The following is a 21772-nucleotide window of genomic DNA, read 5'->3' as shown; positions in this document are numbered from 1 at the left end:
ATGACCTCACACAATGAGCATTCCAATCCCTGATTTAGGAACCCTTGACCTAGACGAACCACCTCCGGCTCAACCTGTTTGTCAGCAACAATCCATCCGGGTGTGTAGTATCGCTGCTGATGAGGGAAAAAGCTTGTCCAAACGGTTGGCCTTGAGCAAACTTGTCCTGTCGGAGACAAGACCGTTCACTTGGTCAAGGACACCTTTGGTCAGAGAAAACCCCACAACGATTAGAGATGTGAGAGGCAGTCAGAAGAAAGTCATGATCCCTTCTCCTAGGTCATTGTGCTAATGAATCAATGCGATGACCTTTGCAAGTCCTCTGGATTTTGGGAATGTCAGCATCCTGAGGCAAAGGACCCTCAGATCCTCCAGGGAGCATTCCTCCCAAAACCCCTCTCCCTGCAGGAGGGAAAACCTCCCAGGCACCCTTGGACCATCCTGAACTACACGGGCATATGACCTAAGACTGAACTAGGAACATAGGCCCCTACAATTGAACCCTGGGTTGAAACCTCCCCAGCTTTCCCCTTGGTCGCCTTGCTCCTCGTGGTTTAATCCCAGGAAGTTGAAGAGACAGGTTTGGAAGATCAGACGCTCTCACTCGCCCTGCTAGCAGAGCTAGCAGAGGGAGCAAGTCATGAGCGGTCATCAGAAAATCGCTCTGAATCAAGTTAAATAGGATGAAATAAACCTGCCTCTGTCCTCAACTGAGTTTTCAAACCAAAACATTGATTGCTTTATTTATATTTTATAATACTATATTAATATGAGACTACATACAGTATCATTGGATACAGTGAAGTACAGCATAACTTTTTTAAAAGAGCTAAGGAAAAGATGCATATTTGTTATGTTTGTATTTTATGAAGGCCTCTTGGCGCTTAGGCTAAGTACCGATATCCAGACAATGGCACTATCTATTAATGAAAAAAATAGCTAAGTCTAGTTCACAACAAAACTTATTTAAGTCATATTCTAAACACACTTCAAATAAAGAAAAATAACCTTGTCACATATGAATAGTTTCTACAGATTAATTTATGCTAAATAGAAAGCAAGAAAATCGCTCTGAATTGAGTTAAATACGGCGAAATAATCTTACTTTTGCCCTCAGCTGATTTTTCCAAACCAAAACATACCCGGTTTGCTTGTATTTTATAATACTTTAGTAATATAAGACTACATACAGTATTATTAAATACAATGAAATAAAGGATAACTTTTTAAAAGAGCCAAGGAGAAGATACATACTCGTTATGTTTGTATTTTATGAGGTGGTCCTGGCACTTACCTAAGCCACTGACAAAACAGACAATGGCACTGTAAACCCTACAGAGGGTAAAATCAGTTATGAATATATTGAACAAGCACAATAAACCGAAGTGCTGGTAAACGATACCAACAGTAACCAACCAGGGGCTGCCTGTATGTGTGTCTGCGTTCACAAATATTTTTACTACAATAATGTATGTATATTATATTGAACAAACAAAACCCGTTGCTAATATATCTTAAAAACTGACGGCACTAACAAGATGAAATTATCAATCCAAAGCCCAGAACCTTCTCCCTGCAGGAGGGAGACCCCCTTGTACCTTACTGAACTAAACAGGCATATGAACTAGGTCCAAACCAGGAACATAGGCCCCTGCAGCTGAACCCTGGTTTGACACCTCCCCAGCTTCCCCTTTGGTCGCCTTGCTCCTCCTGGTTTAACCCTAGGAAGTTGAAGGGACAGGTGAGGAAGATCGGATGCTCTCGCTCTCCCTGCTGGCAGAACTAGCAGAGGGATGAGGTCGTGAGCGGTCATCAACCCACTGTGATGACTGCGACGCAAGTCTAGGAGAGCATTCTCACCCTGGAAAAATGCTTTCCTGAGGAGGAGGAGGGTTACGAGACTTTCTTGCAACAGAAGAAACGCTTGCTGCTACCAAGCTAGAGCATTCACACGAACATGAATGCGAGCTGGGTGAAGTTGAGCTTGCACCGTCTTCTCAACGCATCACAGTCCTGTTCGAGGTCAAAACTTTACGAGGGGACTGAACGGGGAACCTCCTACCAGTCTCACCGCATACATGGTCTCGCGAGACCATCATGTCAGTCCTGGGAGGGGAATCGCTAAGAAGGGCAAGGCACTACATGACTCACCCCTTTCTTCTGTTCTGCACCTGAGAATGGAGTTTAGATTATTCAGCAACAACAACTCTGGATGCACATGAACCCACAGATTTGCAACATTCGGGGAAGCTTGCAAACAAGCGCCCAACACAGTGCTAGTCTTAGAAGCAGAACCAAAATTTGCGCTACTGTGGCCTCCGTCATGCTAGACCCTGGGGATAGCATGACGGTTCCTCTTCCAAAAGGAACAGGAGAGTTTGCAGAAAACTCTACTGTCACCTCTAAGTGTGAGGAGACAAAACCCTTAGAATTCCCATGACAAGACTTCTTAGGCGGAGGAGAGACCACCTCCTTCTCCTTCACTGGTTTAGTCTTAGAAGTCGAAGGAACAGAGGCAGCAGACGACGACGAAGCTGAAGATGACGAGGAAGATGACAACAACTGGCAAGCTCTCTTCTTCTTCAGCTTCTTCTTCGTCAGTTTCCTCAGGATGGCAGCAAGGTCCCCCATCACAGGGGCAACTGGAGCAGCCACAGGAGCAGTAACAGGGGCAGGAGCAGGCAGAGGCACAGGATCTACAGGAGATTCAACACTGGAGGGAAATCCAAGGGGGAGGGTACCTGAGGTGCCACAGAGACAAACGTGGGGAGGGTGGGGGTGACAACACTGCAAAACCATGAGGAAGAGCCACTGTCTAGTCTGACTTCGGTAGATGAGGGCGAGTACCCATCACCACTGTGGGAGTCACACTACCAGTAGGATGATGGGAGTACGTATACCAAATGCGAAGGCACCACATAACCTGGGTAGGATAAAGTCGAAGTTATCACAGCAACAGCCACATGAGTCACAGGTAGGGAAGTGAAATGTGACGCTAGGCCCTGGAATGAGGGAGTGCCAGGAAGGCCAAGTGTCATCCAAGCCTGCACCACACCTGAGGAAACAAAAGTCGGGTTAGATGAAGGAGAGACTCCTTGCCTCGAGAGGGAAGGGTCCCCTTGGAGCAAGATGAGGCCCTTGGATAAGAGACGTCCCTGTCGCCAGCACTCCCCACCCTCTTCTTTGCCCAATGAATCAGATGAAGGAGCAGAGGGAAAAATTTCCCTCAAAGGGGTAACAGCAAGACGAGGAAGCTTACGAGGAGGAAGGAAGGATGACAAAAGGATCAGCCACCCTGGGAGTAATTGAGGGGGTGTAGCCTTCAGACGAAGCCCTGAAGGCCTTCCCCAAGACCGCTTCCTCCTCTCATACTTCTCCCACTGCTCAGACAACCAGGATACACAAACTTCGCAAGTTAAATCTCTGGTGCACTCACGCCCCCGCCATTTAGCACAAAGGGCGTGAGGGTCAACATCCACAAATGAACAAAAGTTCACACATCCCACTCCAGGGCATGCGTAGTGGGAGAAGGACTTCTGTGATTTGTGGGTTTTAATAATAAAACCAATTCACAAATACACAAGTATACACAGCTTACATACAACAACAAAAAAATCTCACAGGGAAAGGTGGAAAACATTCAACAGCAGCCTGGCAGAGAGGTGGAAAACATGTCCTTACTCGACGGTGGCCAAAAGCAAATTGGAATGTTTACATCAAGTCAGGATGGGACTCCCAACTAATTGACAGCAGTTAAGTGCCTAACTACCGTGTGTGAAAGTTCAACGGATGATATCCAGCCTTTCCTGAAAGTAATTCGTAATGTAAAGGACCGAGGGTTTGTATAACATGTGGGAACAAACATGAATTTCATTTCTCAAATCTTGACATTTCCTATAACTTAAAGAAAGGTCAAAGAAGTGACTTCCTCTATATCATAATTTGTTTCCATGACACTGAGGGGTGGTAAGCTCACCATTTCTAGAGCATTCTGAAGAGTCATGGCCATCTCAACTATTTATAGAAATGAATAATACAATACATATAGATTTTCCTGTGCCAGTTATACAAACAGCAAGTGAATGAATGCCAAGTAAGTTACCTGGAAATTGAAAGTCATCTAAAGTAAAATGTCTTGTGCCTAAAAAGTTTTGTTTTATATTTAGGTTTACAACATAGTAACTAAAAATTAATCACATACGTCAGTCATGTAAATTTTATCATTTCAGTGCATTATTGCATAATGTACATACCTTAAACACCCAGTTTTGATAAAAACATTGGATTTGATGCTAAAAAGGCTCCACAGCTGGGAGCTGCATCATCTGTTATCATGATGGTAACTCGTTTGGCAAGAAGGGTTGATGCTGCTTCTCGCCATTGCTTGCAAACGCTCGAAGCTGCTAAAAGGTCACTCACTCCAAGATAACAAAAAATACCTGAAAGAACCTGAAGAAAATTTGGATTTTGTAAAAATTATATTTTAATACTAAAATAAAGCTCTGTAGTACACATATACTTATCAAATAATTACATAGCTATTAGTTTCCACTATCAAATAATTCCATAGCTATTAGTTTCTGCTTATACGGCAGCTCAAGATTTGAAAAACACAGTAGCATTCTTTTGTTTCAGTGTAAGTAGGTAATGACCCCCACCCCCACTTCCAGGGAGGAATAGGTACAACACAGCTAAAGAACTCAACTCGTTTGTCCCCTATGTCCATGAGAGGGGAGGTGGGTGGGCTCCAATCATGTATTTATATTAGGTAAATACAGGCAGTCCCCGGTTATCAGCGGGGGTTCCGTTCTCAGCAGGCTGCTGATACGCAAAAACCGTCATTAACCGAAACTCGGCAATTTATGGCGCCTATGGCAAAGTTTCGGTTAATGGCGCCTCTTTTAAGTATTTTATGGCACCATAACTATTATCAGCAACTTATGGTGCCATTAACCGAAACTCAGCCTGTTATGTTACCATAAATCGCTATACAAGTGCCATAAAACCAGATTGCCATTAACCAAGACCGCCATTAACTGGGGACTGCCTGCATATAGTACAAAAAAGGGATTTTGACGTAGGAAAAATCTATTTCTGGGCGAGGAAGCCGTGTCGCCCAGTGAAATAGGTTCCTTCACCACTATTTCTAAGGTAAAATATTGCTACAATACCAGAGAACTGCTAAATTGAACATGCCAGAATATTCTGGCTCGCTCACCTTCATTAAAAGGTGTCGGTATAGTTCTGGGGCGAGTGAAAACCTCTACCCCGGCACCCTCTCCAATTAGCCTCTCCCACATCAAAAAAACTTAAGAACGGCTTGCTACCTACCACCGCGTAGGTAGCGGGATGTAGGGTCATACCTGAAGATAGCACCCTAGCTTGGTGGCACAGTTGAAAGAGGGGGGGGGGGGGGGGGGGAATGGGGGGGGGGGGAGTTGAAGCATAAGGGCGGGATTTCACTGGGTGACACGGCTTCCTCCCACCCAGAAATAGATTTTTCCTACGTCAAAATCCCTTTTCTGGGCTCGGCCGTGTCGCTCCGTGAAATAGTACCAGAGAAAACACCAAGCTATTAACATAAAAAAACCAAGAACAACCAAAAGATAAATTCAAAATAATACTTACCTGTATAATTTATCTAGCCCTAAATCCCCAAAAACTGCACCAAAATTTACCACATTGGCAACCCTGTTACCTCCTATTCTGTCCACCAGTTGGCAACACTGCCACTGACAGTTACAAAACCTTCCCTTGAAAATCAGCTGTGATAGGCAGATCGTGGGTTAGGATAGGTGGGACTAGATAAATTATACACTCAAGTATAATTAATATTAATTTTATTATAAAAATTCCATGTTAATAAACAATACCTTAATATAATTTATCTAGCCCAATTAACCACATTGAAAAGGAGGAGGGAATCTGAATAAAATTTCCCTCTCGGGCAGAATAGGAGGAACCAACCTACTCCAATTAATGGAAAAGGAAGAAAAAGAAAAATTAATAACAGGGCCTAAAACAACAAAGAAATATATATCATATGCTGAGTTAATAACTCAACCCAAAGTCTAAGATACTAAGAACTCTAATTCTCCTACCATAATGCCGCTGAACTGCGGTAGTAAAGGACAAGGAGTAAGTGCATAGTCAGTCCGTCTGTACAAAAGTCAGGTGACCAACCAGGTGACAAGTCAGACAACATTGAGGACAGCAAGGCTGCACCCTGATGACTTCATCCAGTACTAAAACCACCAGCGACACCTGCTCTCTCATGCATGTCTGGAGTGCCTGGGCGATTCAAAGCTAAGAGAACATTGGGGTGTATCAACGCAACCGATTTCGTCAAACATAAAACTCAAGAGCTACTAAATGTCGCCTGATCTCATGTGAGTGTCTGACTCCAAGAAAACAGGTGAGACAAAAAGTAGATGGTGAATGAGTAGTCACCAGATGACAGCAGATGACCCATCGACTAATTCCCTGTCCAGAAAGACAATGGAAGAAGCGTGAGTTGTCAGGACAGGCAAACCAGTGGCTAGTCCTATGTCAGCATTGACTTTGGGAGAGGCGTAGTCGCCAGTGCCGACAACCCAGTGGGTGATCTAATGTCAGACTGACACTGGAAGCAGCGTGAGTCGTCAAAGCGCCCAGTTCTTATATCATCAACAAAACCTATAAATACCAAACTGCCTAATTCCCATTATACCTAAATCAAAAACTGCCCTAAAAGTTATGATGCAAAAAAAACAAAAACAAACAAAGAATAAAAATACAACAAAAATAAGATACAGGTAGCAACCAAACGTAAAACAGGAAGACTATCTCATTCTCCTGTCTGACGACCTGGCTTACCTTCACCAATGGGCCCAAAGAACGAAGGTCGCCTAGAACTACAGATATCATCCCTCAAGTAAAAAGATGCAAAAACAGAACGTCAAGTCGCCACCTCAAGCACCTTGGCGACAAAAAAGTACTTCATAAAAACTACCGATGTAGTGACTGCTCTATTACTGTGCTCTCAGCACCTGGCCTTTACGGGCAACCAAACCACCAGTTTTAACAATAAGATCTCTGAGGAAAAAGGATACACCATTCTTTGACATAGGTCTCTTGACATTTCGGGGTGAAACAAGCAGATGACAGGAACGACCCTGAAAGTTCTTCGTGTGACATAAATAGCATGAGAGCACCCTAACAGGGCAAAGAACTAATTCCTCATTCAAATTACTAACAAAGTCGACTAGCAACTTCAGAACGAAAGACCTGAGAATGGGATTATCAGACAATTCAGTCTTTGCAACAAATTCTGGAAGGTATAACAAAATCATTTCTTGTCCAGATCTAGCAACAAGAAAAGACTGCTTGCAGTTAACCCATCCTCTTGGCTGTTACCAGCGAGACAAGGAAAAGTGTCTTAGAAGAAAGGTCCCTAAAATCAGTCATATTCAAAGGCTCAAACAGAGGGAACCTCAAGGCCTGAAGGACTATTAACGTCCCATGTCAGAGGAGACAACCGCAGACTGGGTCGAGATAGGGAAAAAGATTGAATTAAATCTCTAATGACATAAGAGGAAGAGATTTCAGGAAGCTGTGCCTTAAAAACATACGAAAGCATCGACCTATAACCCTTAATGCACGAAGATGACAGGCTCCTGTCATGATGTAAATGAACTAAAAACTCCGCTATTTTCAGTTTCAGTAAGGAAGGTCTAGAAATTGAATGCCCGTGAGACCTACACCAACGTCTGAAAACCGACCATTTAGTAAGATAAATTACTCTAGTTGATTAGCCACTCTGGAGGAGAACCCTACGTGCTTGGAGAATCTCCTGACAGTCTCCAGGCATGAAGATGAAGCATGTGGAGCCTCTGCTGGAACCGATGAAAATGAGGTTGTTTGAGAAGATCGGGGGGGGGGGGGGGGGGGGGGGGGGGCGGGGGGGGGGGGGGGGGGGGGGGTTTTTTTAGCGGCGGCGGCGGCCTCCACCAGTGCTTCCAGGTCGGGAAACCACTCCTTCTGTGGCCAGAAGGGGGCAATCAAGGTGAGATCCAGACGCTTGATTGCCCTTACTTTGTTAAGGACTGACCTCACCAGAGCAAACAGAGGAAATGCATATGCTTGAAGGTCCTCCCAGTCCTGCAATACAGCATCAGTCCCATCACTCTGAGGAGTCTGGTAAGGGGCGAAGAAGACCTGGCACCAAAAATTCAGGGCGGTGGCAAACAGATCAACTGTGACAGGCCACTTCTTTCTGAGGCTGTCAAAGACTTCCTGGCAAAGTGTCCATTTCGACCCTTGACCTTTGTTCGGTCTCGACAAGGCATCTGCTAAGATGTTGTGATGGCCCAGGATAAATTGAGGGACCAATGTAATCCTCCTGCCTTCTGCCCAACACAGGATTGATCAGGCTTCTTGAGTGAAAAGGTCCAACTGTGAGCCACCTTGGTTTCTTAAGTACGAGACTGCTTTGGTGTTGTCGACGAAGATCGCTACAACCGACTCCAACAGCTAATCCTGCCCTAGTTCCCTCCAATTTATTGACACGATCCTCTTTTCCTCTGACCAAAGGCCCTAAGCGGCTTCGGAGCCCACATGCACGCCCCAACCTTGATGTGAGTCATCTGACCAAATCATTAGGTCCGGCGGAACTGAAAGAAGAGACGTCCCTGACTCGAGGCGGTGAACTTGCATCCACCAACAGAGATCCTTCCGACACTGTGGAGAAAAGGTGACTATACTGTCCTCAGACACAAAATCCCATGACTGGTGAAGGGTCGACTGAAGGGACCTTATTCTGAAACGACCTCCAGGAACCAGTTGGATAAGGGATGACAAATGGCATAGGAGAGTCCTCCAAAGAGAGACTGGCTGCATTATGGAGGACAGAAATTCTTCAGCCAGACTTAGAAGCTTGTCCATCCGTTTCTGAGAGGGGGAAGCCCTCAAAATCTGGGAATTTAAAACAATCCCCAGATAAGTCATGATCTGACAAGGGATTAGACTGGACTTGTCGAAGTTGACACGAATGCCCAACTCGACACAAAGAGACAGAACTATCTCCCTTGATCGGTGACAATTCTCTAGAGACTCGGCCTGAACTAGCCAATTGTCCAGATACTGAGGTCTCCTACTTTTAACTACTGCAGAATAGCCAAAACAGGAGCCATCACCCAAGAAAAGATCTGGGAGCAGTGGTGAGGCTGAAACAAGGGGTCTTGAACTGCAAAACTCCCGAGTCTGTGATAAACCAAAAGTAAGGTCTGCTCTTCGGATGGATGGGGATTTGCAGATAAGCATCCTGCAGATCGATGACAATCATCCAGCCCCCTTCCTGACAGATGAAAGAACAGTCTGAACAGTCTCCATGTTTTGGATGCTGTTTTTGACGATTATGAATATGTTTTTGTATTTATTTTATTTTATTTTATTTTATGTGCTGGCATAGGGGTTTCCTTTCGAGCACGTCTCTTTGTTTCGTGCCTCATCTGGAACTACCGTTATATTTCATGCATGTCTTTATTTTAGTTAAGAATCTTGTTTATTTTGTTGCTTTTAGCTAGTCATAGCCTTCCCTGGCCGCTGTCCTTCGATTCTGCGTTCCAGCCCTAGGCCAGCTTCTGGGAGTTCCTGGTTAGGCCCATCCTTATCGGGTGGTCTTACTTGGTTCTCCTAGGACATCTCTGTTCCTCTTCCTTATTTTTCTTTCCCCCCCCCCAACCCCCCCCCCCCCCATGTTCAGTACATATTTTATTGTTTTATTTTTTTATATGTTTCCTTTTGTGTGTACGGGTCGGCTAGGCTAGTCCTTAGGCCTCCCTCTCGGCCACCCTCGTGGTCCATGCAACGGCGAGGGAGCCGGGCGGTCACGTGATCGTCTCCCTCTACCGACCTACCTTTCCCCCCACCCCCTAGAGCTCCCACCGAGATGGGTGCTTATCTCGCTCACGTTGTCCCTGACGACCATACCAGAGTTCTCGTGGAGGGTGGTAAGGGGGGCCCCAGGCACCGCCCACGTGTGCGGGTGACGCTTCTCAGCCGACCTCATCCCAGTGCTGGGGAGGGAGGAGCTTCGCTTTACCCAGCTCTCTCGTAGTAGCCATCTTGCTTGGTGAGACGTTCCCGCGTGAAGTCAGATTAATCAACAGATATCACAAGTTTAACATACGTCTAGAATTTGAGAAATACCTAGAAGTGTTTGTGAATTATCGGTGATAAGGTTAGTGTGAAAATAGTAGGATAAAGCGTCTTCTAAGTTAGTTTATCAAGTGAAATACTGTAAATCAGAACAAGATGGCAGTAAGTTCCAACTGCGGAAAGAAATGGCAAAATTTAGCTTGCTTGGCAGATTCGCAATACGATGAGGTAGCAGGAAGGAAACTGGCATTTCTCATCTATGAGATCAGCAACAGTCCTAACAAAAAGATACAAAAGCATTCATAGATATAGAAGGATATAACCTTCAAACTGGAACAAATTCAAACTGGAAAACATCGTTGAAAATAATGAAGAAGTTCCAAATAAAATCCAAGTGGTCAAGAGATCATAAAGAAAATATACATAAACCAACATATTCGACAAAGAAAATGAATAAGGTGAACCTGTGAATATCCTAATTGATGCATTAGGAAAAAGAATGCCAAAAGCATGCAAACTGTATAAGGTGTGGTATAGCATAGTTAATCCACAAAAACCTAATCAGAAAATGTGCTGCATGCAAACATTTCAACCCATCCACAATGTGCTGAGGTAATGCAAGATATGAGAAAAGATACAAGAATATTTTGCTCCACATGTCTATCATGGATAGACAGTGTTATCAAATCAAGATTGAATGTACAAATGTTGAGGATGAAGAAGAAGAGGAAGAGGAAGAAGAAGAAGAGGAAAACGGAAGTGAAGTAAACAAAACTGAAATGACAGAAAAAAATAAGGAAAACAAAGAACAAGATAAAAGTATGGATGCAGAGATACTCATTGATACTACATATGAGGCAATAAAGCAGCATCTTACAAAGAAATAAATTACGATATAACAACACAAAAGAAAATCCCGAAGAGGCTCACCCAGATCTACACAATGACGGGAAAAAAGAGGAAAAAATAGACAAAAAAGACAAAGTCTGCAACTTTTTGAAAAGAGGGAATTGCAGATTTGGAGAAAGATGTTACTACAAACATCCCAAGGTATGTCACAACTATGAAATATATGGTAAATGTGCATACCTAGATGTCTATGAGGATGATTGCAGAGATCTGCATCCAAAAATATGCAAAAAACCATAAAAGAAGGAAAAGGATGTAAGTTGACAAAAAATGTAAATATATGCACCCTGTAGCCATGAATCATAATCAAATAAATAATCAATCAAGTAATAAAATCCAAAATAAGAAAGAAACAAATAAAGAGAGGAATAAAGAATATCAGGTAAAAGAAAAAAGCAAGCCATCAACGAGATATGCAGGGATGTCCGCAAAAAATTTCAAAGCATCAGCTCCAAATTTCTACTCAAGAGATAATAACTGTATTTATTATGCAAGAGGATATTGCAGAAACGGAGAAAATTGCAGATTCAGACACAAAATTAATAATTATGATGAACGAAGATCAAATATTATGGAGAAAAGTTGGATTTTTTAATGTCAGAATTTCTGGAAATGAAAAAAAGAACAACATACCAGAACAGGAAAGAGACATGGGAAAATCCTTATTACTACCAATAGTATTAACCCTTTACTGCCTACTGGACGTATTTTACGTCGACATTTTTTGTCTCTCGTGTGCCGACTGGACGCATTTTACGTCGACATATTTTGTCTCTCGTGTGCCAACTGGACGTATTTTACGTCGACTTACAAAAGTTTTTTTAAAATTTGCGGAAAAATACTTATAGGCCTACCAGCCTAAAACTTTTGAATCACGCGCCTTGGGGGATGCTGGGAGTTCACGGATCAAGGTGTTGTTTTGTTTACAATCGTACGCAGGCGCGCAAGCGCGAATTTCTTTCTTGCCGCACTAAAAAGTATCTGTGACACATCTCGGAAATTATTTCGTCACTTTGACATAATTTTTGTACCATTGTAAATTAGCCGTTACATGAAGTATTATACAGGAGGTCCCCGGGTTACGACGGGGGTTCCGTTCTTAAGACGCGTCGTAACCCAAAAATCGTCGTAAGCCGGAACGACGTTCTTGAAAACATGTCCACAGGGAAAATTTCACTACTAATTTGCAATTTTTCTTAGGGCCGTATCTCTAAAATTATCACTAATTACTTTTTTTCATGGTGAAACACTGTGTATTCACAAATTACTGTATATTTTCATTAAAATACAAGAGAGAGAGAGAGAGAGAGAGAGAGAGAGAGAGAGAGAGAGAAATAACTCCTTAGGTTTCAATAGACTGAATGAACGTCTGTAGGCAACTTTTTCCCCCTCCCATAAATACATATATTTCTCCAGAGAAGAGAGAAAGAGAGGACTGTGACAATATGTTTGTCTGTCTATCAATTCTTTTGCTGAGAGCGAGAGAGATAAAAGGAAGAAATAGAAACACCAAATGTATGACAAGTATCTTGTGGAGAGAGAGAGAGAGAGGAGAGAGGAGAGAGAGACGAGAAGAGAGGAGAGAGAGAGAGAGAGAGAGAGAGAGAGAGATGTCCTTACAGTATTTAAAAGAGAGAAATGGAATGATTATTGTATTTAAAATACTCAGATATGAATTTTGTACTTATAGTATTATTATTGGAAAATATTAATGATAAACTTATTACATACACGTCCATGAAAATGATCTCATCTCAGTAAGAGAGAGAGAGAGAGAGAGAGAGAGAGAGAGAGAGAGTGAGACGTGAGAGAGAGAGAGAGACGAGAGAGAGAGAGAGAGAGAGATTACATAAACCATTAAATTCGTTGACCATTGTATGGCATTGTTAAGCTTGAGTGTCACTCGAGTGAGGTGGGGAAGGGGAAATTGATACAGAAAAAGACAAAGAGAAGAATTTTCTTTTTTCGAAATTAGTTAGTTGTATTAAACCATTACTACTTCTATTATTATTATTATTATTATTATTATTATTAGTATTATTATTATTATTATTATTATTATTATTATTATTTGAAAATATAATAAACACATGCATCTACCATATATATTATTATTATTATTATTATTATTATTATTATTATTTATATTATTATTATATTATTATTACTATTATTATCATTATTATTATTATTATTAAATAACTGAAATTATCAATAAACACTTACATACTAGTACCATAAAAAATTCTTTCATCTCGGTAAAGAGAGAGAGAGAGAGAGAGAGAGAGAGAGAGAGAGAGAGAGATGAGAGAGAGAGAGAGAGAGAGAAGAGGAGAGAGAGGAGAGAGAGAGAGAGAGAGTGTTTATCTCTCTCGTTTATAACGCTTCCAGCGAAAGAGAGGGAGGGAGTTACCACGATGTATGACATTATTATCTTGTGTGGCAAAAGAGAGAGAGAGAGAGAGAGAGAGAGAGAGAGACAGAGAGAGAGAGAGAGAGAGAGAGAGAGAGAGTTAACCTTAATTAAAAGTGACATGGACAGATTAGTACGTATTGTATTCTTTAAAATACTATCACATATGAATTTTGTAATTACAGTTGCTATTATTATTATATTATTATATTATTATTATTATTATTATTTGAAAGTATAAAAACAAATAGTACAAGTACATAAAAAATCTCGAGTCTCAGTAAATGAGAGAGAGAGAGAGAGAGAGAGAGAGAGAGAGAGAGAGAGAGAGAGAGAGAGGGGGGGGCGAGGGGGGGGGGGAATGTCAGGACCACGTGATTGCAACACTGCAGCTCTCTCCCCCAGCTCTTCCCCCTCCTGGCTGTCACAGAACTTGATATATAGCTGACAGTTTTAGTACCTGGATCTCAAAAAGGGTTACTGAAGTTACTTCAAGAAGACTGGGATTTCCTTCATTCTTCCATAATTTTTTAAATATAAGCTAAAATCTTACTAATTCACTATGGTATTTTCTTAAATTAATTTATATTATTGCTGTATAAATTAATATTAATATTTGTAAATAGTAAATCATTTATTTATCATACTAAAAAACATACATCTTTGTAGTATATAGAGAGAGAGAGAGAGACGAGAGAGAGAGAGAGAGAGAGAGAGAGGGGAGAGCGAGAGAGAGAGAGAGAGAGAGAGAGAGAGAGGAGAGAGAGAAACTGTGCTAAATATAATGGATTCTTATCTTATCATAGTATGTGTTTTTAAAAGCGTCGTAGAAACTCGGACCGTCGGAAGCGTCAGCGTCGTAACCTCGGAACAAGCGTGGTAACCCAGGGCGGATTTTTCAATTAATATTTAAGAAAAAGCGTCGTAACCTCGGAACGTCATAAGCCGGACCCATCGTAACCCGGGGACCGCCTGTATATGAAAATGTGCGCATTTTTTATGTAGAATACAACAATAAAATACTCATGATTGTAGCTTTTATCAGTTTGAGATATTTTCATATAAATAACGATAAGTGCCAAAATTTCAACCTTCGGTCAACTTTGACTCTACCGAAATGGTAGAAAAAAGCAATTATAAGCTAAAACTCTTATATTTTAGTAATATTCAATCATTTACCTTAATTTTGCAACTAATTGGAAGTCTCTAGCACAATATTTTGATTTATGGTGAATTTATGAAAAAACCTTTTCCTTACGTCCGCGCGGTAACTCTTCCGAAAAAAAATCTACATGCGATTGTGGTAATGTTTACACCATTTTAAATTAGCCGTTACATAAAGTTTTATATATGAAAATGTGTGCAATTTCATGCACAACACAACTAAAAACAACCCATGGTTGTAGCTTTTATCAATTTTGAAATATTTTCATATAAAATATAAGTGACAAATTTTCAACCTTCGGTCAACTTTGACTCTACCGAAATGGTCGAAAAACGCAATTGTAAGCTAAAACGCTTATATTCTAGTAATATTCAAACATTTACCTTCATTTTGCAACAAATTGGAAGTCTCTAGCACAATATTTTCATTTATGGTGAATTTATGAAAAAAAATAACATTTTCTTTACGTCCTCGCGGTAACTCTTCCGAAAAAATCATACGTGCGATTGTGGTAATGTTTGCACCATTTTAAATTAGCCATTACATAAAGTTTTATATATGAAAATGTGCGCAATTTCATGTAGAATACAAAAAAAAATAGTTGAAGGTTGTAGCTTTTCTCATTTTTGAAATATTTGCATATAAATCACGATAAATAGAAAAAAACCACGTTCAGTCAACTTTGACTCTATCGAAATGGTCGAAAAACGCAATTGTAAGCTAAAACTCTTACAGTCTAGTAATATTCAGTCATTTATCTTCATCTTGAAACAAATTCAAAGTCTCTAGCACAATATTTAGATTTATGTTGAATTTAAAAAAAAAAATTTTTCCTTCCCTCTGCGCGTGGATTCTCCGCCACAAATCTCCGAAATGCGTACGTCCTATTCTCGGAATATTTGCTCCATTTCATATTAGTGCATTTCATAGAGTTTTATATATGAAAATGTGTGCAATTTCATGGTAGAATAAAACAAAAAATATTTGAAGGTTGTAGCTTTTCTTATTTCCGAAATAATTGCATATAAAAAATATATATAAAAATTTGACATTCAGTCAACTTTAACTCTTCAGATATGGTCAAAAACTGCATTTGTAAGCTAATACTCTTACAGTATAGTAATATTCAATCATTTGTCTTCATTTTGAAAGAAATTGGAAGTCTCTAGGACAATATTTAGATTTATGGTGAATTTTTGAAAAAAAATATTTGTTTACGTCAGCACGTTACGAATTCATGCATTATTTTGTGATAATATTTCTCTGTGTTGCTTTTATCGCGCATTCGCGGTATTTTTCTATGAGAAATATCCACAAATTCCTGGTTTTTTGTTATCAATTTCATCATAAAATGTACTTTTTGTGATAAAACTATTAAAAAAAACCAAGTATGAAAATTTTCTTTTTAGTGGTTTTTCTTAAGTTTTACCTAACAAAATAGGCTGTTTTTAGCGTTTTTATAGGGGTTCCAAACATTTGCGGATTCTAACTATTCGCTGGGGGGTCTGGTACGCATCCCCCGCGAATACGGGGGGACCACTGTATACCAAAATGATCACAATTTAGTGTACATTACAAAAAAAAAAAAGTAACTTGTTTCCTTTAACCGTTTTGCGCACAGCGCGATTTGAATACAATTATATATGAAATTTCATTTTTGCGCTATCATATATCGCATTATTTATATATGATAATGATAATTTGTTTCATTTCTGATGCTTGCATACTAAACTTCAGCCAATGACAAAAAAAGGAGCCAAAAATGAACTTTTAATCTTGAAAACTAAGCGCGCTGTGATTTTTTGAAAAAAATATTTTTTCTGCTTCCGCGCTAACTCTGAGAAACACCTCCGGCACACGGGAGACTTTTTTTTTTTACCGCTTCGGCGTTTAAGGGTTAAATGAAGGAGAAAACACGCAAACCATCATAGTGATGAATGCGCAAGGTTTAGTTACGAGTAACTCAAAAAGAAAAATAGAGTACTTAGAAGAACTAACCCAAATTGAAAAGAAAATAGATATAATGAATATAAGTGAAACCTGGTATTCCCAAGAGACTGGGGATGATGATCAAATAAAAGGGTTCCAAACTTATAGATCAGATAGAAAAAATAGGAATCAAGGGGGAACCGCAATATATGGGAAAGACAAAAAACAAGGAAAAATATATGAGAAATATAGTAATTCAGAATGTGAACTAATAGCGGTAGAATTTGAATCTGAAAAATTAATGAACACAGTAATATATAGACCTCCTAATACTAAAGAGTTTGACTTAATAATAGAAAAATTGGATGATATATGTAGAAATCACAAGGACTGGACTATTCTCCTATCTGGAGACTTCAACTTTCCTTTTGTAGAATGGAAAGAACGAATAGGAGATTGTGGTTGTATTTATACATATAAGAAAGAGAGTAATAGTAGTGCAGAAGATAAGAGGCAATTCGAAAAGCTATTAGATATGCTACTAGAATACAACATTCAACAAATAAATCACCTGCCAACAAGAAAGGAAAATACTTTAGACCTAGTATTGTGAACGAGATGAATTATGTTAAAGAAATAATAGTTTATAATACGAGTATTTCAGACCATAATGTCATAGAATTAACAGTCCATTCCAAAGTAAGTGAAAACATGATAAGCAGAAATGAAAAAGTGGGAAGGATATGGAAAATACAACTTCTACAGTAAAAATATAAAATGGTCAGAAAATAATGAAGAATTAAACAAAGAATGGGATAACATTTTCGTAAGTGATGACATAAGTAAAGTAAACACGGAGATATTATATAAAATATTAGAGAAAATAGTGGATAAATATATACTGAAGAAGAAAAGTAAACATGAGTCATGCATACCAAGAGACAGAAGGATCTTGTTCCAGAAAATCAGAAAGTGGAAAAAAGGTCTTGCAAAAGAAAAAGAAAAAAAATGCATGGAAAGTTATAGAACTAAAAAGTAAGATAGAAAATGCAGAACAAAAGATTATACAACCAAAAGAAAATGAAAAAACGGGGACGGGACTGGAGAAAAAAACCTAATAAATATCAAGCAAAACCCAAACTATTATACTCTTACGCAAAAAAGATGAATAAAAGAAGAATAGAAATAGGCCCTCTAAGAATTGAAGGGAAATTAACGAATGAAAAAAAGGAAATTTGCAACATACTGGCAGAACGATATAAGAGAGAATTCACCCCTAGAATAGATAATTGAAGATAATGATATAGAAGTAAGGGATTGAAAAATAGTGAAATATTTAGCAGACAGAGAAATTAATGAAGCTGATATTGTGCAGGCAATTAATGAAATTAAAAATGGAGCTGCTGCAGGGGCTGATGGAGTTCCTGCTATTTTGTTAAAGAAAGTAGTTCATTCTATCGCAAAGCCACTTGCAATATTATTAAGACAAAGTGTAGATACAGGCAAGATTTATGATGAGCACAAATTAGCATATATCACCCCTACTTTCAAAAGTGGATCAAGACTAGAGGCAAGTAATTATAGGCCTGTGAGTCTAACATCACATATTATGAAAGTGTATGAAAGGGTTAATGAAGAAAAATATGAAACATTTTAATAAAAATAATTTGTTTATATAGGACAACATGGTTTCGTACCAGAAAAAGTACACAAACCCAACTGTTAGTCCACCGTGAGAACATATTCAAAAATATGAAAAGAGGAAATGAAACAGATGTGGTTTATCTAGACTTTGCAAAAGCTTTTGACAAGGTAGACCATAATATATTAGCGAAGAAAATTAGAAAACACAATATCGTGGATAAAGTAGGAAGATGGTTGAAAAGAATTTTTACACAACAGAAAACAGATAGTTATTGCAAACGATGAGAAATCGGATGAAGCCAAGGTAATATCCGGTGTGCCACAAGGTACGGTGTTAGCTGCAATACTGTTTGCTATTATGATTGAAGACATAGACAGTAATGTTAAGGATTCGGTAGTGAGTAGTTTCGCTGATGACACAAGAATAAGTAGAGAAATTACTTGTGATGAAGATAGGAACGCTCTACAAAGAGACCTTAACAAAGTATATGAGGTTGGCAGAGGTAAATAGGATGTGGTATTTAACTCTGATAAATTTGAATCAATAAATTATGGAGACAGAGAAGGGAAAACTATATGCATATAGGGGACCTAATAATGAGACAATCACAAATAGGAAGCAGTTAAAGACCTTGGTGTGATGATGAATAGGAACATGTTATGCAAAGATCAAATAGCAATTCTTTTGGCAAAATGTAAAGCAAAAATGGGAATGTTGTTACGGCACTTCAAAACAAGAAAAGCTGAACACATGATTATGCTTTATAAAACATATGTTCGTAGTCCACTTGAATATTGCAATATGATATGGTACCCACACTATCTAAAGGATATTGCACAAACAGAGTGTACAAAGGTCCTTTACACCTAGAATAGAAGAAGTTAAGGACCTTGACTACTGGGAAAGACTACAATCCTTAAAATTATATAGTCTAGTAAAGGAGAAGAGAACGCTACATGATAATTCAGGCATGGAAACAGATAGAAGGATAGCAGAAAACATCATGGAACTAAAAATATCAGAAAGAGCAAGCAGAGGTAGATTAATAGTGCCCAAAAAAACTATACCAGGAAAAATAAGAAAGCACACAGGACATTAATCCACTACGCACCAGCATCCATAATGCAGCGTCTATCAATGCGTTGCCAGCTCATCTGAGGAATATATCAGGAGTGAGCGTAGATGTGTTAAAGAATAAGCTCGACAAATATCTAAACTGCATCCCAGACCATCCAAGATTGGAAGATGCAAAATATACCGGAAGATGTACTAGCAACTCTCTGGTAGACATTAGAGGTGCCTCACACTGAGGGACCTGGGGCAACCCGGACGAACTGTAAGGTCTGTAAGGTCTGTAAGGTCTCAGTTCCAACCTGGCTCGGGCGAGCTCTGCCCTCCTCGGCTCTTTGGGATCGTTACTCCCTTCTAGCCCTCGGACATTCCCTCCCCGTCTAATGGCGGGACAGGTTTCCGGCTCTATCTGGAGTCTTTGAGGTGAACGTCTTTACGGTGGCTCATGCCTCCGTCAGGCGAATATTATTTTATTGTATTATAAATTTATTGGTTTATTTATATTTTCGAGTATACGCTCCGCAGTGAGTTACTACTCTCTTGTTATTTCTGGTCTTGACCTGTGTCGGCCGATGAAAAATCCGTTACTCATTTTTCTAGTATAAATAAACTCTAAATATACCAGAGAAAAAGCTAACATAGTTATGCTGAGGTTACTACCCCCAGCGCGATCACCCAAAGGGTGTCGTTATAGTATAGGGGCGTTGTGTTACCACAATCCACAGGACTTCTGCCATTTAGAAGCTTCCCTTCAAAATCCCTCCCTTTGGTGGGAGCCGCTACAACGAAATCCCACTACTCGTCATCGCTCGCCACTACTACTAAATACTTACCCACGCGCCATTTCCATTCCTGTTAGTAGAGCCGTGCGTTTAACTATCGAGAATTTCGCTGTGCTTTTTCCATTGTGGATTTCACTATTTTCTTTCATTATGAGTGCCCAATCTTCTGCTGCTTCGAAGTTGAGTACCCCAATTTGGTTTTTTATCATATTTAAGTTATATTAAGTATGCTATCAGTCCAGGCCCCTCAAAATATAAGTTGAGGGTGTCGCCGGCTGGGCCGCCATTTTGAGCGTCAGCATAGCAACAACGAATTACGCACAGCATACGTAAAATTATAATATAGGCTTAGTTTTGCTTATAAGTTTATTAAAAGGTGATATTTCTGTTAGAACGGATATTAGTTACATTTTAGAATATGGCTTATATATTGATACGTCAAGATCTCGGTGCTGGTGAGCCATTCTCGAACCTAGGCTAGTCTTATAACGGTAACCATATTTGATCCTTAAACCGGATACATGGTTAAATTTTCCCTAGTTAGCTTAAATTGATAAGCCTAATAAGCTTAAATGCATGTTTTTCTCGTCATAACGAGCTACGTCGATAAATGACTTTGCTGATACGTTCAGAGGAAAAGTGCCCATTACAAATGGGAATTTAAGTGATACTATGGACTACGTAGATTAGTACTTGTTATTAAGAGATAACTCCTATGCACCTTGTGATATATTGTTATATTTATTGTTTGTTTGTTTGTTTGTATGGTGTTTTTACGTTGCATGGAACCAGTGGTTATTCAGCAACGGGACCAACGGCTTTACGTGACTTCCGAACCACGTCGAGAGTATTGTTATATTTAGATCAATAAATAACCTAAGTAATGGTATTATGTGCATAGCCTACCTGGATAACCTCCTGACTGGGTTGGACCACCTTCGATCGCGACGGGCCACGGCCATCAGCAAAAAATCTAGGCTACGTAGCCTAAGAGTGGATCTACTTTAGATCAGAGGTAGAGCCAAGCAACATAAACTATTGCTTACAAACCTCTGGTCGCAAAGATTGAATAATAGATATTATTACGATAATATCTCTACTATATTATCTCTGGAGCTTCGGCGAACAGAGAATACGTACTTTTAATCAGAGCGATCAGAGGCAAGGTAGAAGGATAATAGTTCTCGAAGTTCGGCATTGCCGGAATTCAGACTGAATTATTCCTAGCTTCGGCAATTATAGAGGTAAGCCATGTCTTTTTTCCGACACCGACGAAGTTCGGTGTTTTAATATAAACATGCCTCTGAACGGAATACTCAGTTTATACTATTATTCCTGGAAGTTTATTAGATTTATTATGTAGGTCGGTACCGGAATGCTTCACAAAGTATTTTGCCGACAACCTAGATAAGTATACAAATGTAAGCCTTATTAGTCTAAGCCATTTATTAATAAGTCGAATCCGGAATACTTCGGCAACGAAGTATTTCCCCGACAACCTGGATAAGAATACATTTAGTCTAAGCCACTGTAATAAGTCGATACCGGAATACTTCGGCAACGAAGTAATTTCCTCGACAAACTAGATAAGAATTCATTTTCTGGAAAAATTAAGGCATATACGTCAGCACGGAATATTTCGGGAACGAAATATTCCACCGACAAACACTATAAAACTTACGAGTTTTCCGACCTAGTTATTTATAATTAATCAGTCGACC

General features: G+C 39.7%; 1 long non-coding RNA gene and 1 pseudogene across 1 annotated transcript in view; both read right to left on the bottom strand.

The window, feature by feature from the left end:
* LOC135224773 (uncharacterized) overlaps positions 1-2799 on the bottom strand; it is a 406804-nt pseudogene extending 404005 nt beyond the window's left edge.
* A 1513-nt stretch (positions 2800-4312) lies between these two features.
* LOC135224468 (uncharacterized) overlaps positions 4313-21772 on the bottom strand; it is a 69844-nt gene continuing 52384 nt past the window's right edge. The window contains exon 3 of the long non-coding RNA XR_010316750.1: positions 4313-4449. This is a non-coding gene — a long non-coding RNA (uncharacterized LOC135224468). The remainder of the gene's footprint in view (positions 4450-21772) is intronic.

The sequence above is a fragment of the Macrobrachium nipponense genome, chromosome 12 (assembly GCF_015104395.2).
Source record: "Macrobrachium nipponense isolate FS-2020 chromosome 12, ASM1510439v2, whole genome shotgun sequence".
Taxonomy (NCBI): domain Eukaryota; kingdom Metazoa; phylum Arthropoda; class Malacostraca; order Decapoda; family Palaemonidae; genus Macrobrachium; species Macrobrachium nipponense.
This window is presented reverse-complemented; position numbering and strand designations above follow the sequence as displayed.